The 19338-nt window shown below is 46.0% G+C and overlaps 6 non-coding genes across 6 annotated transcripts; all 6 read left to right on the top strand.

Annotated features, from left to right (window-relative positions):
* Positions 1-514: 514 nt before the first annotated feature.
* Positions 515-587, top strand: Trnak-cuu (transfer RNA lysine (anticodon CUU)). Its single transcript has one exon. It is a non-coding gene; the product is annotated as a tRNA-Lys (tRNA).
* A 2969-nt stretch (positions 588-3556) lies between these two features.
* Positions 3557-3629, top strand: Trnak-cuu (transfer RNA lysine (anticodon CUU)). Its single transcript has one exon. It is a non-coding gene; the product is annotated as a tRNA-Lys (tRNA).
* Positions 3630-6486: 2857 nt separating this feature from the next.
* Positions 6487-6559, top strand: Trnak-cuu (transfer RNA lysine (anticodon CUU)). The gene has a single exon. It is a non-coding gene; the product is annotated as a tRNA-Lys (tRNA).
* A 1438-nt stretch (positions 6560-7997) lies between these two features.
* On the top strand, positions 7998-8070 carry Trnak-cuu (transfer RNA lysine (anticodon CUU)). Its single transcript has one exon. It is a non-coding gene; the product is annotated as a tRNA-Lys (tRNA).
* A 7533-nt stretch (positions 8071-15603) lies between these two features.
* Positions 15604-15676, top strand: Trnak-cuu (transfer RNA lysine (anticodon CUU)). Its single transcript has one exon. It is a non-coding gene; the product is annotated as a tRNA-Lys (tRNA).
* Positions 15677-18640: 2964 nt separating this feature from the next.
* Positions 18641-18713, top strand: Trnak-cuu (transfer RNA lysine (anticodon CUU)). The gene has a single exon. It is a non-coding gene; the product is annotated as a tRNA-Lys (tRNA).
* The last annotated feature ends 625 nt before the right edge of the window (positions 18714-19338 follow it).

Raw genomic sequence — 19338 nt, 5'->3', positions numbered from 1 at the left:
GCCTAATGGATAAATCGTCGGACTCCGGATCTGATGATTACAGGTTCGAATGTTGTCACGCTCGTTTTTTTCCAGTTCTGAAAAAGAAACATACCGTTTTAATGTAGCAATTAAGCATACTAAACCGTCTGAATGTTGCTGTTGACCATTTTTTGCTTGGAAATGCTCTTGAGCTTGAAACACACACAACAAGACCGGTGTTAACTAGCGAAATGGTCGGCAGCGTGCCGACACCGCGAGTTTTGACTGGCACTTGCACATCTAAAACAACGTCGGAAAGTAACTCGTTCGGCTTTTGAGTCACATAAAGTATGTGTGTTAATTTTGACGCCACTAGCTCTGCATGCTGTCATGCAATTTCTTTACCTCTCAGAAATGATTATGACATAAAAGTGAAGTACGTGACGAGTGTGACGTTAGGAAAACATTAGGCAGCATGGAGAGATTCTGTATGGGACCACCCAACCCAAACGAGTACTGTGTGACGTGCTATCCGGCAGGTATTCACCGAGGTAGCCGGCTAGCTCAGTCGGTAGAGCGTCAGACTCTTAATCCTAGGGTCGTGGGTTCGAGCCACACGCTGGGCGGAACGGAATTTGTTCCGCTGCAGATGTAAATTACCGTTTTTCTGATTAACGAGATGTAATGGAAATAGAAACTTTAAACTTTGCCAACGTCTCTGTCAGTCACAAGGAAACTGTATTTGAATGTGAAGGTGAGTTTGTAGACATGTGTGGAAGACATGTTTTGAAATGCATGTGTTGTAGTTTGGAGAGCACATCGGTTACGTGTCAGATGTGTAGCCAAGCAGTAATGGGTCGCCATAGCTGCAAATATTAGCCGGTAATATGAAGTGTTGTCAGCTGAAGTCTGATGATGCAGACGACTGTAAGGACGAAGTACCCAAGAGTACCGCTAGGCCGCGCCTCTTTAGCTCAGTGGTAGAGCACTGCTCTAATAAACCAGGCATCGGAAGTTCCATCCTCACAGGAGAAAGATGAATTTTGGAAATCAGTTGCGCGTCGTGGCCGTATAGCAAACAGTATCTGTGATGACGAACAATTAGCGACAGGCGTTTTTTTTAAGAATTACTCTCAGATGTGATTAAGGCGAATGGCGCAGATAAAGCATTTGCCAAAGCAGTACAGCATAAAGTGGGACGAAACAGTCTGAATTATATTTTATAGATGTATTTCTCACATATCTCAGAGCCTCTCGCGGTCGTCGTCGTCGTCGTCGTCGTCGTCGTCTTCGTCGTCGCCGCCGCCGCCGCTTCTGCAGAAGTAGCAAATGGCCATCGTAGCAAATGCGGCGAGGGACGCCCTGCCTTCGATTCCGAATGCACAAAGTGTGTGGTCTTGTTTCTCAGTGTATATTTGGTCGGTCTCGTAAGAGGTTGAATGTAACGAATGGGTGGGAAAGAGCAAGGGGCAGCGGCTGTGTAGAACGAAAACACAAATCCTCAGGGGTGTGTGCGTTTCGAGATAAGTCGTATACATGATATAGTTGGTCGTCAGTGACCATGTGGCCTAATGGATAAGGCGTCGAACTCAGGATCTGATGATTACAGGTTCGAATGTTGTCACGCTCGTTTTTTTCCAGTTCTGAAAAAGAAACATGCCGTTTTAATGTAGCAATTGAGCATACGAAACCGTCTGAATGTTGCTGTTGACCATTTTTTGCTTGGAAATGCTCTTGAGCTTGAAACACACACAACGAGACCGGTGTTAACTAGCGAAATGGTCTGCAGAGTGCCGACACCGCGAGTTTTGACTGGCACTTGCACATCTAAAACAACGTCGGAAAGTAACTCGTTCGGCTTTTGAGTCACATAAAGTATGTGTGTTAATTTTGACGCCACTAGCTCTGCATGCTGTCATGCAATTTCTTTACCTCTCAGAAATGATTATGACATAAAAGTGAAGTACGTGACGAGTGTGACGTTAGGAAAACATTAGGCAGCATGGAGAGATTCTGTATGGGACCACCCAACCCAAACGAGTACTGTGTGACGTGCTATCCGGCAGGTATTCATCGAGGTAGCCGGCTAGCTCAGTCGTAGAGCGTCAGACTCTTAATCCTAGGGTCGTGGGTTCGAGCCACACGCTGGGCGGAACGGAATTTGTTCCGCTGCAGATGTAAATTACCGTTTTTCTGATTAACGAGATGTAATGGAAATAGCAACTTTAAACTTTGCCTACGTCTCTGTCAGTCACAAGGAAACTGTATTTGAATGTGAAGGTGATTTTGTAGACATGTGTGGAAGACATGTTTTGAAATGCATGTGTTGTAGTTTGGAGAGCACATCGGTTACGTGTCAGATGTGTAGCCAAGCAGTAATGGGTCGCCATAGCTGCAAATATTAGCCGGTAATATGAAGTGTTGTCAGCTGAAGACTGATGATGCAGACGACCGTAAGGACGAAGTACCCAAGAGTACCGCTAGGCCGCGCCTCTTTAGCTCAGTGGTAGAGCACTCCTCTAATAAACCAGGCATCAGAAGTTCCATCCTCACAGGAGAAAGATGAATTTTGGAAATCAGTTGCGCGTCGTGGCCGTATAGCAAACAGTATCTGTGATGACGAACAATTAGCGACAGGCGTTTTTTTTAAGAATTACTCTCAGATGTGATTAAGGCGAATGGCGCAGATAAAGCATTTGCCATAGCAGTACAGCATAAAGTGGGACGAGGCAGTCTGAATAATATTTTATAGATGTATTTTTCACATATCTCAGAGCCTCTCGCGGTCGTCGTCGTCGTCGTCTTCGTCGTCGCCGCCGCCGCCGCTTCTGCAGAAGTAGCAAATGGCCATCGTAGCAAATGCGGCGAGGGACGCCCTGCCTTCGATTCCGAATGCACAAAGTGTGTGGTCTTGTTTCTCAGTGTATATTTGGTCGGTTTCGTAAGAGGTTGAATGTAACGAATGGGTGGGAAAGAGCAAGTGGCAGCGGCTGTGTAGAACGAAAACACAAATCCTCAGGGGTGTGAGCGTTTCGAGATGAGTCGTATACATGATATAGATGGTCGTCAGTGACCATGTGGCCTAATGGATAAGGCGTCGGACTTCGGATCTGATGATTACAGGTTCGAATGTTGTCACGCTCGTTTTTTTTCCAGTTCTGAAAAAGAAACATACCGTTTTAATGTAGCAATTGAGCATACGAAACCGTCTGAATGTTGCTGTTGACCATTTTTTGCTTGGAAATGCTCTTGAGCTTGAAACACACACAACAAGACCGGTGTTAACTAGCGAAATGGTCGGCAGAGTGCCGACACCGCGAGTTTTGACTGGCACTTGCACATCTAAAACAACGTCGGAAAGTAACTCGTTCGGCTTTTGAGTCACATAAAGTATGTGTGTTAATTTTGACGCCACTAGCTCTGCATGCTGCCACGCAATTTCTTTACCTCTCAGAAATGATTATGTCATAAAAGTGAAGTACATGACGAGTGTGACGTTAGGAAAACATTAGGCAGCATGGAGAGATTCTGTATGGGACCACCCAACCCAAACGAGTACTGTGTGATGTGCTATCCGGCAGGTATTCACCGTGGTAGCCGGCTAGCTCAGTCGGTAGAGCGTCAGACTCTTAATCCTAGGGTCGTGGGTTCGAGCCACACGCTGGGCGGAACGGAATTTGTTCCGCTGCAGATCTAAATTACCGTTTTTCTGATTAACGAGATGTAATGGAAATAGAAACTTTAAACTTTGCCTACGTCTCTGTCAGTCACAAGGAAACTGTATTTGAATGTGAAGGTGATTTTGTAGACATGTGTGGAAGACATGTTTTGAAATGCATGTGTTGTAGTTTGGAGAGCACATCGGTTACGTGTCAGATGTGTAGCCAAGCAGTAATGGGTCGCCATAGCTGCAAATATTAGCCGGTAATATGAAGTGTTGTCAGCTGAAGACTGATGATGCAGATGACCGTAAGGACGAAGTACCCAAGAGTACCGCTAGGCCGCGCCTCTTTAGCTCAGTGGTAGAGCACTGCTCTAATAAACCAGGCATCGGAAGTTCCATCCTCACAGGAGAATGATGAATTTTGGAAATCAGTTGCGCGTCGTGGCCGTATAGCAAACAGTATCTGTGATGACGAACAATTAGCGACAGGCGTTTTTTTTAAGAATTACTCTCAGATGTGATTAAGGCGAATGGCGCAGATAAAGCATTTGCCAAAGCGGTACAGCATAAAGTGGCACGAGGCAGTCTGAATTACATTTTACAGATGTATTTCTCAAATATCTCAGAGCCTCCAGCGGTCGTCGTCGTCGTCGTCGTCGTCGTCGTCGCCGCCGATTCTGCAGAAGCAGCAAATGGCCATCGTAGCAAATGCGGCGAGGGACGCCCTGCCTTCGATTCCGAATCCTCAGGGGTGTGAGCGTTTCGAGATGAGTCGTATACATGATATAGTTGGTCGTCAGTGACCATGTGGCCTAATGGATAAGGCGTCGGACTTCGGATCTGATGATTACAGGTTCGAATGTTGTCACGCTCGTTTTTTTTCCAGTTCTGAAAAAGAAACATACCGTTTTAATGTAGCAATTGAGCATACGAAACCGTCTGAATGTTGCTGTTGACCATTTTTTGCTTGGAAATGCTCTTGAGCTTGAAACACACACAACAAGACCGGTGTTAACTAGCGAAATGGTCGGCAGAGTGCCGACACCGCGAGTTTTGACTAGCACTTGCACATCTAAAACAACGTCGGAAAGTAACTCGTTCGGCTTTTGAGTCACATAAAGTATGAGTGTTAATTTTGACGCCACTAGCTCTGCATGCTGCCATGCAATTTCTTTACCTCTCAGAAATGATTATGACATAAAAGTGAAGTACGTGACGAGTGTGACGTTAGGAAAACATTAGGCAGCATGGAGAGATTCTGTATGGGACCACCCAACCCAAACGAGTACTGTGTGACGTACTATCCGGCAGGTATTCACCGTGGTAGCCGGCTAGCGCAGTCGGTAGAGCGCCAGACTCTTAATCCTAGGGTCGTGGGTTCGAGCCACACGCTGGGCGGAACGGAATTTGTTCCGCTGCAGATGTAAATTACCGTTTTTCTGATTAACGAGATGTAATGGAAATAGCAACTTTAAACTTTGCCTACGTCTCTGTCAGTCACAAGGAAACTGTACTTGAATGTGAAGGTGATTTTGTAGACATGTGTGGAAGACATGTTTTGAAATGCATGTGTTGTAGTTTGGAGAGCACATCGGTTACGTGTCAGATGTGTAGCCAAGCAGTAATGGGTCGCCATAGCTGCAAATATTAGCCGGTAATATGAAGTGTTGTCAGCTGAAGACTGATGATGCAGACGACCGTAAGGACGAAGTACCCAAGAGTAATGCTAGGCCGCGCCTCTTTAGCTCAGTGGTAGAGCACTGCTCTAACAAACCAGGCATCGGAAGTTCCATCCTCACAGGAGAAAGATGAATTTTGGAAATCAGTTGCGCGTCGTGGCCGTATAGCAAACAGTATCTGTGATGACGAACAATTAGCGACAGGCGTTTTTTTTAAGAATTACTCTCAGATGTGATTAAGGCGAATGGCGCAGATAAAGCATTTGCCAAAGCGGTACAGCATAAAGTGGCACGAGGCAGTCTGAATTACATTTTACAGATGTATTTCTCAAATATCTCAGAGCCTCCAGCGGTCGTCGTCGTCGTCGTCGTCGTCGTCGTCGTCGTCGTCGTCGTCGTCGCCGCCGCCGCTTCTGCAGAAGTAGCAAATGGCCATCGTAGCAAATGCGGCGAGGGACGCCCTGCCTTCGATTCCGAATGCACAAAGTGTGTGGTCTTGTTTCTCAGTGTATATTTGGTCGGTTTCGTAAGAGGTTGAATGTAACGAATGGGTGGGAAAGAGCAAGTGGCAGCGGCTGTGTAGAACGAAAACACAAATCCTCAGGGGTGTGAGCGTTTCGAGATGAGTCGTATACATGATATAGTTGGTCGTCAGTGACCATGTGGCCTAATGGATAAGGCGTCGGACTTCGGATCTGATGATTACAGGTTCGAATGTTGTCACGCTCGTTTTTTTTTTCCAGTTCTGAAAAAGAAACATACCGTTTTAATGTAGCAATTGAGCATACGAAACCATCTGAATGTTGCTGTTGACCATTTTTTGCTTGGAAATGCTCTTGAGCTTGAAACACACACAACAAGACCGGTGTTAACTAGCGAAATGGTCGGCAGAGTGCCGACACCGCGAGTTTTGACTAGCACTTGCACATCTAAAACAACGTCGGAAAGTAACTCGTTCGGCTTTTGAGTCACATAAAGTATGAGTGTTAATTTTGACGCCACTAGCTCTGCATGCTGCCATGCAATTTCTTTACCTCTCAGAAATGATTATGACATAAAAGTGAAGTACGTGACGAGTGTGACGTTAGGAAAACATTAGGCAGCATGGAGAGATTCTGTATGGGACCACCCAACCCAAACGAGTACTGTGTGACGTGCTATCCGGCAGGTATTCACCGTGGTAGCCGGCTAGCTCAGTCGGTAGAGCGTCAGACTCTTAATCCTAGGGTCGTGGGTTCGAGCCACACGCTGGGCGGAACGGAATTTGTTCCGCTGCAGATGTAAATTACCGTTTTTCTGATTAACGAGATGTAATGGAAATAGCAACTTTAAACTTTGCCTACGTCTCTGTCAGTCACAAGGAAACTGTATTTGAATGTGAAGGTGATTTTGTAGACATGTGTGGAAGACATGTTTTGAAATGCATGTGTTGTAGTTTGGAGAGCACATCGGTTACGCGTCAGATGTGTAGCCAAGCAGTAATGGGTCGCCATAGCTGCAAATATTAGCCGGTAATATGAAGTGTTGTCAGCTGAAGACTGATGATGCAGACGACCGTAAGGACGAAGTACCCAAGAGTACCGCTAGGCCGCGCCTCTTTAGCTCAGTGGTAGAGCACTGCTCTAATAAACCAGGCATCGGAAGTTCCATCCTCACAGGAGATAGATGAATTTTGGAAATCAGTTGCGCGTCGTGGCCGTATAGCAAACAGTATCTGTGATGACGAACAATTAGCGACAGGCGTTTTTTTTTAAGAATTACTCTCAGATGTGATTAAGGCGAATGGCGCAGATAAAGCATTTGCCAAAGCGGTACAGCATAAAGTGGCACAAGGCAGTCTGAATTACATTTTACAGATGTATTTCTCAAATATCTCAGAGCCTCCCGCGGTCGTCGTCGTCGTCGTCGTCGTCGTCGTCGCCGCTTCTGCAGAAGTAGCAAATGGCCATCGTAGCAAATGCGGCGAGGGATGCCCTGCCTTCGATTCCGAATGCACAAAGTGTGTGGTCTTGTTTCTCAGTCTATATTTGGTCGGTCTCGTAAGAGGTTGAATGTAACGAATGGGTGGGAAAGAGCAAGGGGCAGCGGCTGTGTAGAACGAAAACACAAATCCTCAGGGGTGTGAGCGTTTCGAGATGAGTCGTATACATGATATAGTTGGTCGTCAGTGACCATGTGGCCTAATGGATAAGGCGTCGGACTTCGGATCTGATGATTACAGGTTCGAATGTTGTCACGCTCGATTTTTTTTCCAGTTCTGAAAAAGAAACATACCGTTTTAATGTAGCAGTTGAGCAAACGAAACCGTCTGAATGTTGCTGTTGACATTTTTTGCTTGGAAATGCTCTTGAGCTTGAAACACACACATCAAGACCGGTGTTAACTAGCGAAATGGTCGGCAGAGTGCCGACATCGCGAGTTTTGACTGGCACTTGCACATCTAAAACAACGTCGGAAAGTAACTCGTTCGGCTTTTGAGTCACATAAAGTATGTGTGTTAATTTTGACGCCACTAGCTCTGCATGCTGTCATGCAATTTCTTTACCTCTCAGAAATGATTATGACATAAAAGTGAAGTACGTGACGAGTGTGACGTTAGGAAAACATTAGGCAGCATGGAGAGATTCTGTATGGGACCACCCAACCCAAACGAGTACCGTGTGACGTGCTATCCGGCAGGTATTCACCGAGGTAGCCGGCTAGCTCAGTCGGTAGAGCGTCAGACTCTTAATCCTAGGGTCGTGGGTTCGAGCCACACGCTGGGCGGAACGGAATTTGTTCCGCTGCGGATGTAAATTACCGTTTTTCTGATTAACGAGATGTAATGGAAATAGCAACTTTAAACTTTGCCTACGTCTCTGTCAGTCACAAGGAAACTGTATTTGAATGTGAAGGTGATTTTGTAGACATGTGTGGAAGACATGTTTTGAAATGCATGTGTTGTAGTTTGGAGAGCACATCGGTTACGTGTCAGATGTGTAGCCAAGCAGTAATGGGTCGCCATAGCTGCAAATATTAGCCGGTAATATGAAGTGTTGTCAGCTGAAGTCTGATGATGCAGACGACCGTAAGGACGAAGTACCCAACAGTACCGCTAGGCCGCGCCTCTTTAGCTCAGTGGTAGAGCACTGCTCTAATAAACCAGGCATCGGAAGTTCCATCCTCACAGGAGAAAGATGAATTTTGGAAATCAGTTGCGCGTCGTGGCCGTATAGCAAACAGTATCTGTGATGACAAACAATTAGTGACAATCGTTTTTTTTTAAGAATTACTCTCAGATGTGATTAAGGCGAATGGCGCAGATAAAGCATTTGCCAAAGCGGTACAGCATAAAGTGGCACGAGGCAGTCTGAATTACATTTTACAGATGTATTTCTCACATATCTCAGAGCCTCTCGCGGTCGTCGTCGTCGTCGTCGTCGTCGTCGTCTTCGTCGTCGTCGTCGTCGCCGCCGCCGCTTCTGCAGAAGTAGCAAATGGCCATCGTAGCAAATGCGGCGAGGGACGCCCTGCCTTCGATTCCGAATGCACAAAGTGTGTGGTCTTGTTTCTCAGTCTATATTTGGTCGGTCTCGTAAGAGGTTGAATGTAACGAATGGGTGGGAAAGAGCAAGGGGCAGCGGCTGTGTAGAACGAAAACACAAATCCTCAGGGGTGTGAGCGTTTCGAGATGAGTCGTATACATGATATAGTTGGTCGTCAGTGACCATGTGGCCTAATGGATAAGGCGTCGGACTTCGGATCTGATGATTACAGGTTAGAATGTTGTCACGCTCGTTTTTTTCCAGTTCTGAAAAAGAAACATACCGTTTTAATGTAGCAATTGAGCAGTACGAAACGGTCTGAATGTTGCTGTTGACCATTTTTTGCTTGGAAATGCTCTTGAGCTTGAAACACACACAACAAGACCGGTGTTAACTAGCGAAAAGGTCGGCAGAGTGCCGACACCGCGAGTTTTGTCTGGCACTTGCACATCTAAAACAGCGTCGGAAAGTAACTCGTTCGGCTTTTGAGTCACATAAAGTATGTGTGTTAATTTTGACGCCACTAGCTCTTCATGCTGTCATGCAATTTCTTTACCTCTCAGAAATGATTATGACATAAAAGTGAAGTACGTGACGAGTGTGACGTTAGGAAAACATTAGGCAGCATGGAGAGATTCTGTATGGGACCAGCCACCCCAAACGAGTACTGTGTGACGTGCTATCCGGCAGGTATTCATCGAGGTAGCCGGCTAGCTCAGTCGGTAGAGCGTCAGACTCTTAATCCTAGGGTCGTTGGTTCGAGCCACACGCTGGGCGGAACGGAATTTTGTTCCGCTGTAGATGTAAATTACCGTTTTTCTGATTAACGAGATGTAATGGAAATAGCAACTTTAAACTTTGCCTACGTCTCTGTCACTCACAAGGAAACTGTATTTGAATGTGAAGGTGATTTTGTAGACATGTGTGGAAGACATGTTCTGAAATGCAAGTGTTGTTGTTTGGAGAGCACATCGGTTACGTGTCAGATGTGTAGCCAAGCAGTAATGGGTCGCCATAGCTGCAAATATTAGCCGGTAATATGAAGTGTTGTCAGCTGAAGTCTGATGATGCAGACGACCGTAACTACGAAGTACCCAAGAGTACCGCTAGGCCGCGCCTCTTTAGCTCAGTGGTAGAGCACTGCTCTAATAAACCAGGCATCGGAAGTTCCATCCTCACAGGAGAAAGATGAATTTTGGAAATCAGTTGCGCGTCGTGGCCGTATAGCAAACAGTATCTGTGATGACGAACAATTAGCGACAGGCGTTTTTTTTAAGAATTACTCTCAGATGTGATTAAGGCGAATGGCGCAGATAAAGCATTTGCCAAAGTGGTACAGCATAAAGTGGGACGAGGCAGTCTGAATTACATCTTACAGATGTATTTCTCACATATCTCAGAGCCTCTCGCGGTCGTCGTCGTCGTCTTCGTCGTCGTCGTCGTCGTCGCCGCCGCCGCTTCTGCAGAAGTAGCAAATGGCCATCGTAGCAAATGCGGCGAGGGACGCCCTGCCTTCGATTCCGAATGCACAAAGTGTGTGGTCTTGTTTCTCAGTCTATATTTGGTCGGTCTCGTAAGAGGTTGAATGTAACGAATGGGTAGGAAAGAGCAAGGGGCAGCGGGTGTGTAGAACGTAACACAAATCCTCAGGGCTGTGAGCGTTTCGAGATGAGTCGTATACATGATATAGTTGGTCGTCAGTGACCATGTGGCCTAATGGATAAGGCGTCGGACTTCGGATCTGCTGATTACAGGTTCGAATGTTGTTACGCTCGTTTTTTTCCAGTTCTGAAAAAGAAACATACCGTTTTAATGTAGCAATTGAGCATACGAAACCGTCTGAATGTTGCTGTTGACATTTTTTGCTTGGAAATGCTCTTGAGCTTGAAACACACACAACAAGACCGGTGTTAACTAGCGAAATGGTCGGCAGAGTGAAGACATCGCGAGTTTTGACTGGCACTTGCACATCTAAAACAACGTCGGAAAGTAACTCGTTCGGCTTTTGAGTCACATAAAGTATGTGTGTTAATTTTGACGCCACTAGCTCTGCATGCTGTCATGCAATTTCTTTACCTCTCAGAAATGATTATGACATAAAAGTGAAGTACGTGACGAGTGTGACGTTAGGAAAACATTAGGCAGCATGGAGAGATTCTGTATGGGACCACCCAACCCAAATGAGTACTGTGTGACGTGCTATCCGGCAGGTATTCATCGAGGTAGCCGGCTAGCTCAGTCGTAGAGCGTCAGACTCTTAATCCTAGGGTCGTGGGTTCGAGCCACACGCTGGGCGGAACGGAATTTGTTCCGCTGCGGATGTAAATTACCGTTTTTCTGATTAACGAGATGTAATGGAAATAGCAACTTTAAACTTTGCCTACGTCTCTGTCGGTCACAAGGAAACTGTATTTGAATGTGAGGGTGATTTTGTAGACATGTGTGGAAGACATGTTTTGAAATGCATGTGTTGTAGTTTGGAGAGCACATCGGTTACGTGTCAGATGTGTAGCCAAGCAGTAATGGGTCGCCATAGCTGCAAATATTAGCCGGTAATATGAAGTGTTGTCAGCTGAAGTCTGATGATGCAGACGACCGTAAGGACGAAGTACCCAAGAGTACCTCTAGGCCGCGCCTCTTTAGCTCAGTGGTAGAGCACTGCTCTAATAAATCTGGCATCGGAAGTTCCATCCTCACAGGAGAAAGATGAATTTTGGAAATCAGTTGCGCGTCGTGGCCGTATAGCAAACAGTATCTGTGATGACGAACAATTAGCGACAGGCGTTTTTTTTTAAGAATTACTCTCAGATGTGATTAAGGCGAATGGCGCAGATAAAGCATTTGCCAAAGCGGTACAGCATAAAGTGGGACGAGGCAGTCTGAATTACATTTTACAGATGTATTTCTCACATATCTCAGAGCCTCTCGCGGTCGTCGTCGTCGTCGTCGTCGTCTTCGTCGTCGTCGCCGCCGCCGCTTCTGCAGAAGTAGCAAATGGCCATCGTAGCAAATGCGGCGAGGGACGCCCTGCCTTCGATTCCGAATGCACAAAGTGTGTGGTCTTGTTTCTCAGTCTATATTTGGTCGGTCTCGTAAGAGGTTGAATGTAACGAATGGGTGGGAAAGAGCAAGGGGCAGCGGCTGTGTAGAACGAAAACACAAATCCTCAGGGGTGTGAGCGTTTCGAGATGAGTCGTATACATGATATAGTTGGTCGTCAGTGACCATGTGGCCTAATGGATAAGGCGTCGGACTTCGGATCTGATGATTACAGGTTCGAATGTTATCACGCTCGTTTTTTTCCAGTTCTGAAAAAGAAACATACCGTTTTAATGTAGCAATTGAGCAGTACGAAACGGTCTGAATGTTGCTGTTGACCATTTTTTGCTTGGAAATGCTCTTGAGCTTGAAACACACACAACAAGACCGGTGTTAACTAGCGAAATGGTCGGCAGAGTGCCGACACCGCGAGTTTTGACTGGCACTTGCACATCTAAAACAACGTCGGAAAGTAACTCGTTCGGCTTTTGAGTCACATAAAGTATGTGTGTTAATTTTGACGCCACTAGCTCTTCATGCTGTCATGCAATTTCTTTACCTCTCAGAAATGATTATGACATAAAAGTGAAGTACGTGACGAGTGTGACGTTAGGAAAACATTAGGCAGCTTGGAGAGATTCTGTATGGGACCAGCCACCCCAAACGAGTACTGTGTGACGTGCTATCCGGCAGGTATTCATCGAGGTAGCCGGCTAGCTCAGTCGGTAGAGCGTCAGACTCTTAATCCTAGGGTCGTTGGTTCGAGCCACACGCTGGGCGGAACGGAATTTTGTTCCGCTGCAGATGTAAATTACCGTTTTTCTGATTAACGAGATGTAATGGAAATAGCAACTTTAAACTTTGCCTACGTCTCTGTCACTCACAAGGAAACTGTATTTGAATGTGAAGGTGATTTTGTAGACATGTGTGGAAGACATGTTCTGAAATGCAAGTGTTGTTGTTTGGAGAGCACATCGGTTACGTGTCAGATGTGTAGCCAAGCAGTAATGGGTCGCCATAGCTGCAAATATTAGCCGGTAATATGAAGTGTTGTCAGCTGAAGTCTGATGATGCAGACGACCGTAACTACGAAGTACCCAAGAGTACCGCTAGGCCGCGCCTCTTTAGCTCAGTGGTAGAGCACTGCTCTAATAAACCAGGCATCGGAAGTTCCATCCTCACAGGAGAAAGATGAATTTTGGAAATCAGTTGCGCGTCGTGGCCGTATAGCAAACAGTATCTGTGATGACGAACAATTAGCGACAGGCGTTTTTTTTAAGAATTACTCTCAGATGTGATTAAGGCGAATGGCGCAGATAAAGCATTTGCCAAAGTGGTACAGCATAAAGTGGGACGAGGCAGTCTGAATTACATCTTACAGATGTATTTCTCACATATCTCAGAGCCTCTCGCGGTCGTCGTCGTCGTCTTCGTCGTCGTCGTCGCCGCCGCCGCTTCTGCAGAAGTAGCAAATGGCCATCGTAGCAAATGCGGCGAGGGACGCCCTGCCTTCGATTCCGAATGCACAAAGTGTGTGGTCTTGTTTCTCAGTCTATATTTGGTCGGTCTCGTAAGAGGTTGAATGTAACGAATGGGTAGGAAAGAGCAAGGGGCAGCGGCTGTGTAGAACGTAACACAAATCCTCAGGGCTGTGAGCGTTTCGAGATGAGTCGTATACATGATATAGTTGGTCGTCAGTGACCATGTGGCCTAATGGATAAGGCGTCGGACTTCGGATCTGCTGATTACAGGTTCGAATGTTGTTACGCTCGTTTTTTTCCAGTTCTGAAAAAGAAACATACCGTTTTAATGTAGCAATTGAGCATACGAAACCGTCTGAATGTTGCTGTTGACATTTTTTGCTTGGAAATGCTCTTGAGCTTGAAACACACACAACAAGACCGGTGTTAACTAGCGAAATGGTCGGCAGAGTGCCGACATCGCGAGTTTTGACTGGCACTTGCACATCTAAAACAACGTCGGAAAGTAACTCGTTCGGCTTTTGAGTCACATAAAGTATGTGTGTTAATTTTGACGCCACTAGCTCTGCATGCTGTCATGCAATTTCTTTACCTCTCAGAAATGATTATGACATAAAAGTGAAGTACGTGACGAGTGTGACGTTAGGAAAACATTAGGCAGCATGGAGAGATTCTGTATGGGACCACCCAACCCAAACGAGTACTGTGTGACGTGCTATCCGGCAGGTATTCATCGAGGTAGCCGGCTAGCTCAGTCGTAGAGCGTCAGACTCTTAATCCTAGGGTCGTGGGTTCGAGCCACACGCTGGGCGGAACGGAATTTGTTCCGCTGCGGATGTAAATTACCGTTTTTCTGATTAACGAGATGTAATGGAAATAGCAACTTTAAACTTTGCCTACGTCTCTGTCGGTCACAAGGAAACTGTATTTAAATGTGAGGGTGATTTTGTAGACATGTGTGGAAGACATGTTTTGAAATGCATGTGTTGTAGTTTGGAGAGCACATCGGTTACGTGTCAGATGTGTAGCCAAGCAGTAATGGGTCGCCATAGCTGCAAATATTAGCCGGTAATATGAAGTGTTGTCAGCTGAAGTCTGATGATGCAGACGACCGTAAGGACGAAGTACCCAAGAGTACCTCTAGGCCGCGCCTCTTTAGCTCAGTGGTAGAGCACTGCTCTAATAAACCAGGCATCGGAAGTTCCATCCTCACAGGAGAAAGATGAATTTTGGAAATCAGTTGCGCGTCGTGGCCGTATAGCAAACAGTATCTGTGATGACGAACAATTAGCGACAGGCGTTTTTTTTTAAGAATTACTTTCAGATGTGATTAAGGCGAATGGCGCAGATAAAGCATTTGCCAAAGCGGTACAGCATAAAGTGGCACGAGGCAGTCTGAATTACATTTTACAGATGTATTTCTCACATATCTCAGAGCCTCTCGCGGTCGTCGTCGTCGTCGTCGTCGTCGTCGTCGCCGCCGCCGCTTCTGCAGAAGTAGCAAATGGCCATCGTAGCAAATGCGGCGAGGGACGCCCTGCCTTCGATTCCGAATGCACAAAGTGTGTGTTCTTGTTTCTCAGTGTGTATTTGGTCGGTCTCGTAAGAGGTTGAATGTAACGAATGGGTGGGAAAGAGCAAGGGGCAGCGGCTGTGTAGAACGAAAACACAAATCCTCAGGGGTGTGAGCGTTTCGAGATGAGTCGTATACATGATATAGTTGGTCGTCAGTGACCATGTGGCCTAATGGATAAGGTGTCGGACTTCGGATCTGATGATTACAGGTTCGAATGTTGTCACGCTCGTTTCTTTCCAGTTCTGAAAAAGAAACATACCGTTTTAATGTAGCAGTTGAGCATACGAAATCGTCTGAATGTTGCTCTTGACCATTTTTTGCTTGGAAATGCTCTTGAGCTTGAAACACACACAACAAGACCGGTGTTAACTAGCGAAATGGTCGGCAGAGTGCCGACACCGCGAGTTTTGACTGGCACTTGCACATCTAAAACAACGTCGGAAAGTAACTCGTTCGGCTTTTGAATCACATAAAGTATGTGTGTTAATTTTGACGCCACTAGCTCTGCATGCTGTCATGCAATTTCTTTACCTCTCAGAAATGATTATGACATAAAAGTGAAGTACGTGACGAGTGTGACCTTAGGAAAACATTAGGCAGCATGGAGAGATTCTGTATGGGACCAGCCAACCCAAACGAGTACTGTGTGACGTGCTATCCGGCAGGTATTCACCGAGTTAGCCGGCTAGCTCAGTCGGTAGAGCGTCAGACTCTTAATCCTAGGGTCGTGGGTTCGAGCCACACGCTGGGCGGAACGGAATTTTGTTCCGCTGCAGATGTAAATTACCGTTTTTCTGATTAACGAGATGTAATGGAAATAGCAACTTTAAACTTTGCCTACGTCTCTGTCAGTCAAAAGGAAACTGTATTTGAATGTGAAGGTGATTTTGTAGACATGTGTGGAAGACATGTTCTGAAATGCAAGTGTTGTAGTTTGGAGAGCACATCGGTTACGTGTCAGATGTGTAGCCAAGCAGTAATGGGTCGCCATAGCTGCAAATATTAGCCGGTAATATGAAGTGTTGTCAGCTGAAGTCTGATGATGCAGACGACCGTAAGGACGAAGTACCCAAGAGTACCGCTAGGCCGCGCCTCTTTAGCTCAGTGGTAGAGCACTGCTCTAATAAACCAGGCATCGGAAGTTCCATCCTCACAGGAGAAAGATGAATTTTGGAAATCAGTTGCGCGTCGTGGCCGTATAGCAAACAGTATCTGTGATGACGAACAATTAGCGACAGGCGTTTTTTTTTAAGAATTACTCTCAGATGTGATTAAGGCGAATGGCGCAGATAAAGCATTTGCCAAAGCGGTACAACATAAAGTGGGACGAGGCAGTCTGAATTACATTTTACAGATGTATTTCTCACATATCTCAGAGCCTCTCGCGGTCGTCGTCGTCGTCGTCGTCTTCGTCGTCGTCGCCGCCGCCGCTTCTGCAGAAGTAGCAAATGGCCATCGTAGCAAATGCGGCGAGGGACGCCCTGCCTTCGATTCCGAATGCACAAAGTGTGTGGTCTTGTTTCTCAGTCTATATTTGGTCGGTCTCGTAAGAGGTTGAATGTAACGAATGGGTGGGAAAGAGCAAGGGGCAGCGGCTGTGTAGAACGAAAACACAAATCCTCAGGGGTGTGAGCGTTTCGAGATGAGTCGTATACATGATATAGTTGGTCGTCAGTGACCATGTGGCCTAATGGATAAGGCGTCGGACTTCGGATCTGATGATTACAGGTTCGAATGTTGTCACGCTCGTTTTTTTCCAGTTCTGAAAAAGAAACATACCGTTTTAATGTAGCAATTGAGCAGTACGAAACGGTCTGAATGTTGCTGTTGACCATTTTTTGCTTGGAAATGCTCTTGAGCTTGAAACACACACAACAAGACCGGTGTTAACTAGCGAAATGGTCGGCAGAGTGCCGACACCGCGAGTTTTGACTGGCACTTGCACATCTAAAACAACGTCGGAAAGTAACTCGTTCGGCTTTTGAGTCACATAAAGTATGTGTGTTAATTTTGACGCCACTAGCTCTTCATGCTGTCATGCAATTTCTTTACCTCTCAGAAATGATTATGACATAAAAGTGAAGTACGTGACGAGTGTGACGTTAGGAAAACATTAGGCAGCATGGAGAGATTCTGTATGGGACCACCCAACCCAAACGAGTACTGTTTGACGTGCTATCCGGCAGGTATTCATCGAGGTAGCCGGCTAGCTCAGTCGGTAGAGCGTCAGAATCTTAATCCTAGGGTCGTGGGTTCGAGCCACACGCTGGGCGGAACGGAATTTTGTTCCACTGCAGATGTAGATTACCGTTTTTCTGATTAACGAGATGTAATGGAAATAGCAACTTTAAACTTTGCCTACGTCTCTGTCAGTCACAAGGAAACTGTATTTGAATGTGAAGGTGATTTTGTAGACATGTGTGGAAGACATGTTCTGAAATGCAAGTGTTGTAGTTTGGAGAGCACATCGGTTACGTGTCAGATGTGTAGCCAAGCAGTAATGGGTCGCCATAGCTGCAAATATTAGCCGGTAATATGAAGTGTTGTCAGCTGAAGTCTGATGATGCAGGCGACCGTAAGGCCGAAGTACGCAAGATTACCGCTAGGCCGCGCCTCTTTAGCTCAGTGGCAGAGCATTGCTCTAATAAACGAGGTGTCGTAAGTTCCATCCTCACAGGAGAAAGATGAATTTTGGAAATCAGTTGCGCGTCGTGGCCGTATAGCAAACAGTATCTGTGATGACGAACAATTAGCGACAGGCGTTTTTTTTAAGAATTACTCTCAGATGTGATTTAGGCGAATGGCGCAGATAAAGCATTTGCCAAAGCGGTACAGCATAAAGTGGGGCGAGGCAGTCTGAATTACATTTTATAGATGTATTTCTCACATATCTCAGAGCCTCTCGCGGTCGTCGTCGTCGTCGACTTCGTCATCGTCGCCGCCGCCGCTTCAGCAGAAATAGCCAATGGCCATCGTAGCAAATGCGGCGAGGGACGCCCTGCCTTCGATTCCGAATGCACAAAGTGTGTGGTCTTGTTTCTCAGTCTATATTTGGTCGGTCTCGTAAGAGGTTGAATGTAACGAATGGATGGGAAAGAGCAAGGGGCAGCAAATGTGTAGAACGAAAACACAAATCCCCAGGGGTGTGAGCGTTTCGAGATGAGTCGTATACATGATATAGTTGGTCGTCAGTGACCATGTGGCCTAATGGATAAGGCGTCGGACTTCGGATCTGATGATTACAGGTTCTAATGTTGTTACGCTCGTTTTTTTCCAGTTCTGAAAAAGAAACATACCGTTTTAATGTAGCAATTGAGCATACGAAACCGTCTGAATGTTGCTGTTGACCATTTTTTGCTTGGAAATGCTCTTGAGCTTGAAACACACACAACAAGACCGGTGTTAACTAGCGAAATGGTCGGCAGAGTGCCGACACCGCGAGTTTTGACTGGCACTTGCACATCTAAAACAACGTCGGAAAGTAACTCGTTCGGCTTTTGAGTCACATAAAGTATGTGTGTTAATTTTGACGCCACTAGCTCTCCATGCTGTCATGCAATTTCTTTACCTCTCAGAAATGATTATGACATAAAAGTGAAGTACGTGACAGGTGTGACGTTAGGAAAACATTAGGCAGCATGGAGAGATTCTGTATGGGACCACCCAACCCAAACGAGTACTGTGTGACGTGCTATCCGGCAGGTATTCACCGAGGTAGCCGGCTAGCTCAGTCGGTAGAGCGTCAGACTCTTAATCTCAGGGTCGTGGGTTCGAGCCACACGCTGGGCGGAACGGAATTTTGTTCCGCTGCAGATGTAAATTACCGTTTTTCTGATTAACGAGATGTAATGGAAATAGCAACTTTAAACTTTGCCTACGTCTCTGTCAGTCACAAGGAAACTGTATTTGAATGTGAAGGTGATTTTGTAGACATGTGTGGAAGACATGTTCTGAAATGCAAGTGTTGTAGTTTGGAGAGCACATCGGTTACGTGTCAGATGTGTAGCCAAGCAGTAATGGGTCGCCATAGCTGCAAATATTAGCCGGTAATATGAAGTGTTGTCAGCTGAAGTCTGATGATGCAGGCGACCGTAAGGCCGAAGTACGCAAGATTACCGCTAGGCCGCGCCTCTTTAGCTCAGTGGCAGAGCATTGCTCTAATAAACGAGGTGTCGTAAGTTCCATCCTCACAGGAGAAAGATGAATTTTGGAAATCAGTTGCGCGTCGTGGCCGTATAGCAAACAGTATCTGTGATGACGAACAATTAGCGACAGGCGTTTTTTTTTAAGAATTACTCTCAGATGTGATTAAGGCGAATGGCGCAGATAAAGCATTTGCCAAAGCGGTACAGCATAAAGTGGCACGAGGCAGTCTGAATTACATTTTATAGATGTATTTCTCACATATCTCAGA

This window comes from Schistocerca gregaria, unplaced genomic scaffold (genome assembly GCF_023897955.1).
Source record: "Schistocerca gregaria isolate iqSchGreg1 unplaced genomic scaffold, iqSchGreg1.2 ptg000073l, whole genome shotgun sequence".
Taxonomy (NCBI): Eukaryota; Metazoa; Arthropoda; class Insecta; order Orthoptera; family Acrididae; genus Schistocerca; species Schistocerca gregaria.
Note: the sequence above shows the minus strand (reverse complement) of the source record. Positions and strands in the feature narration are given on the sequence as shown.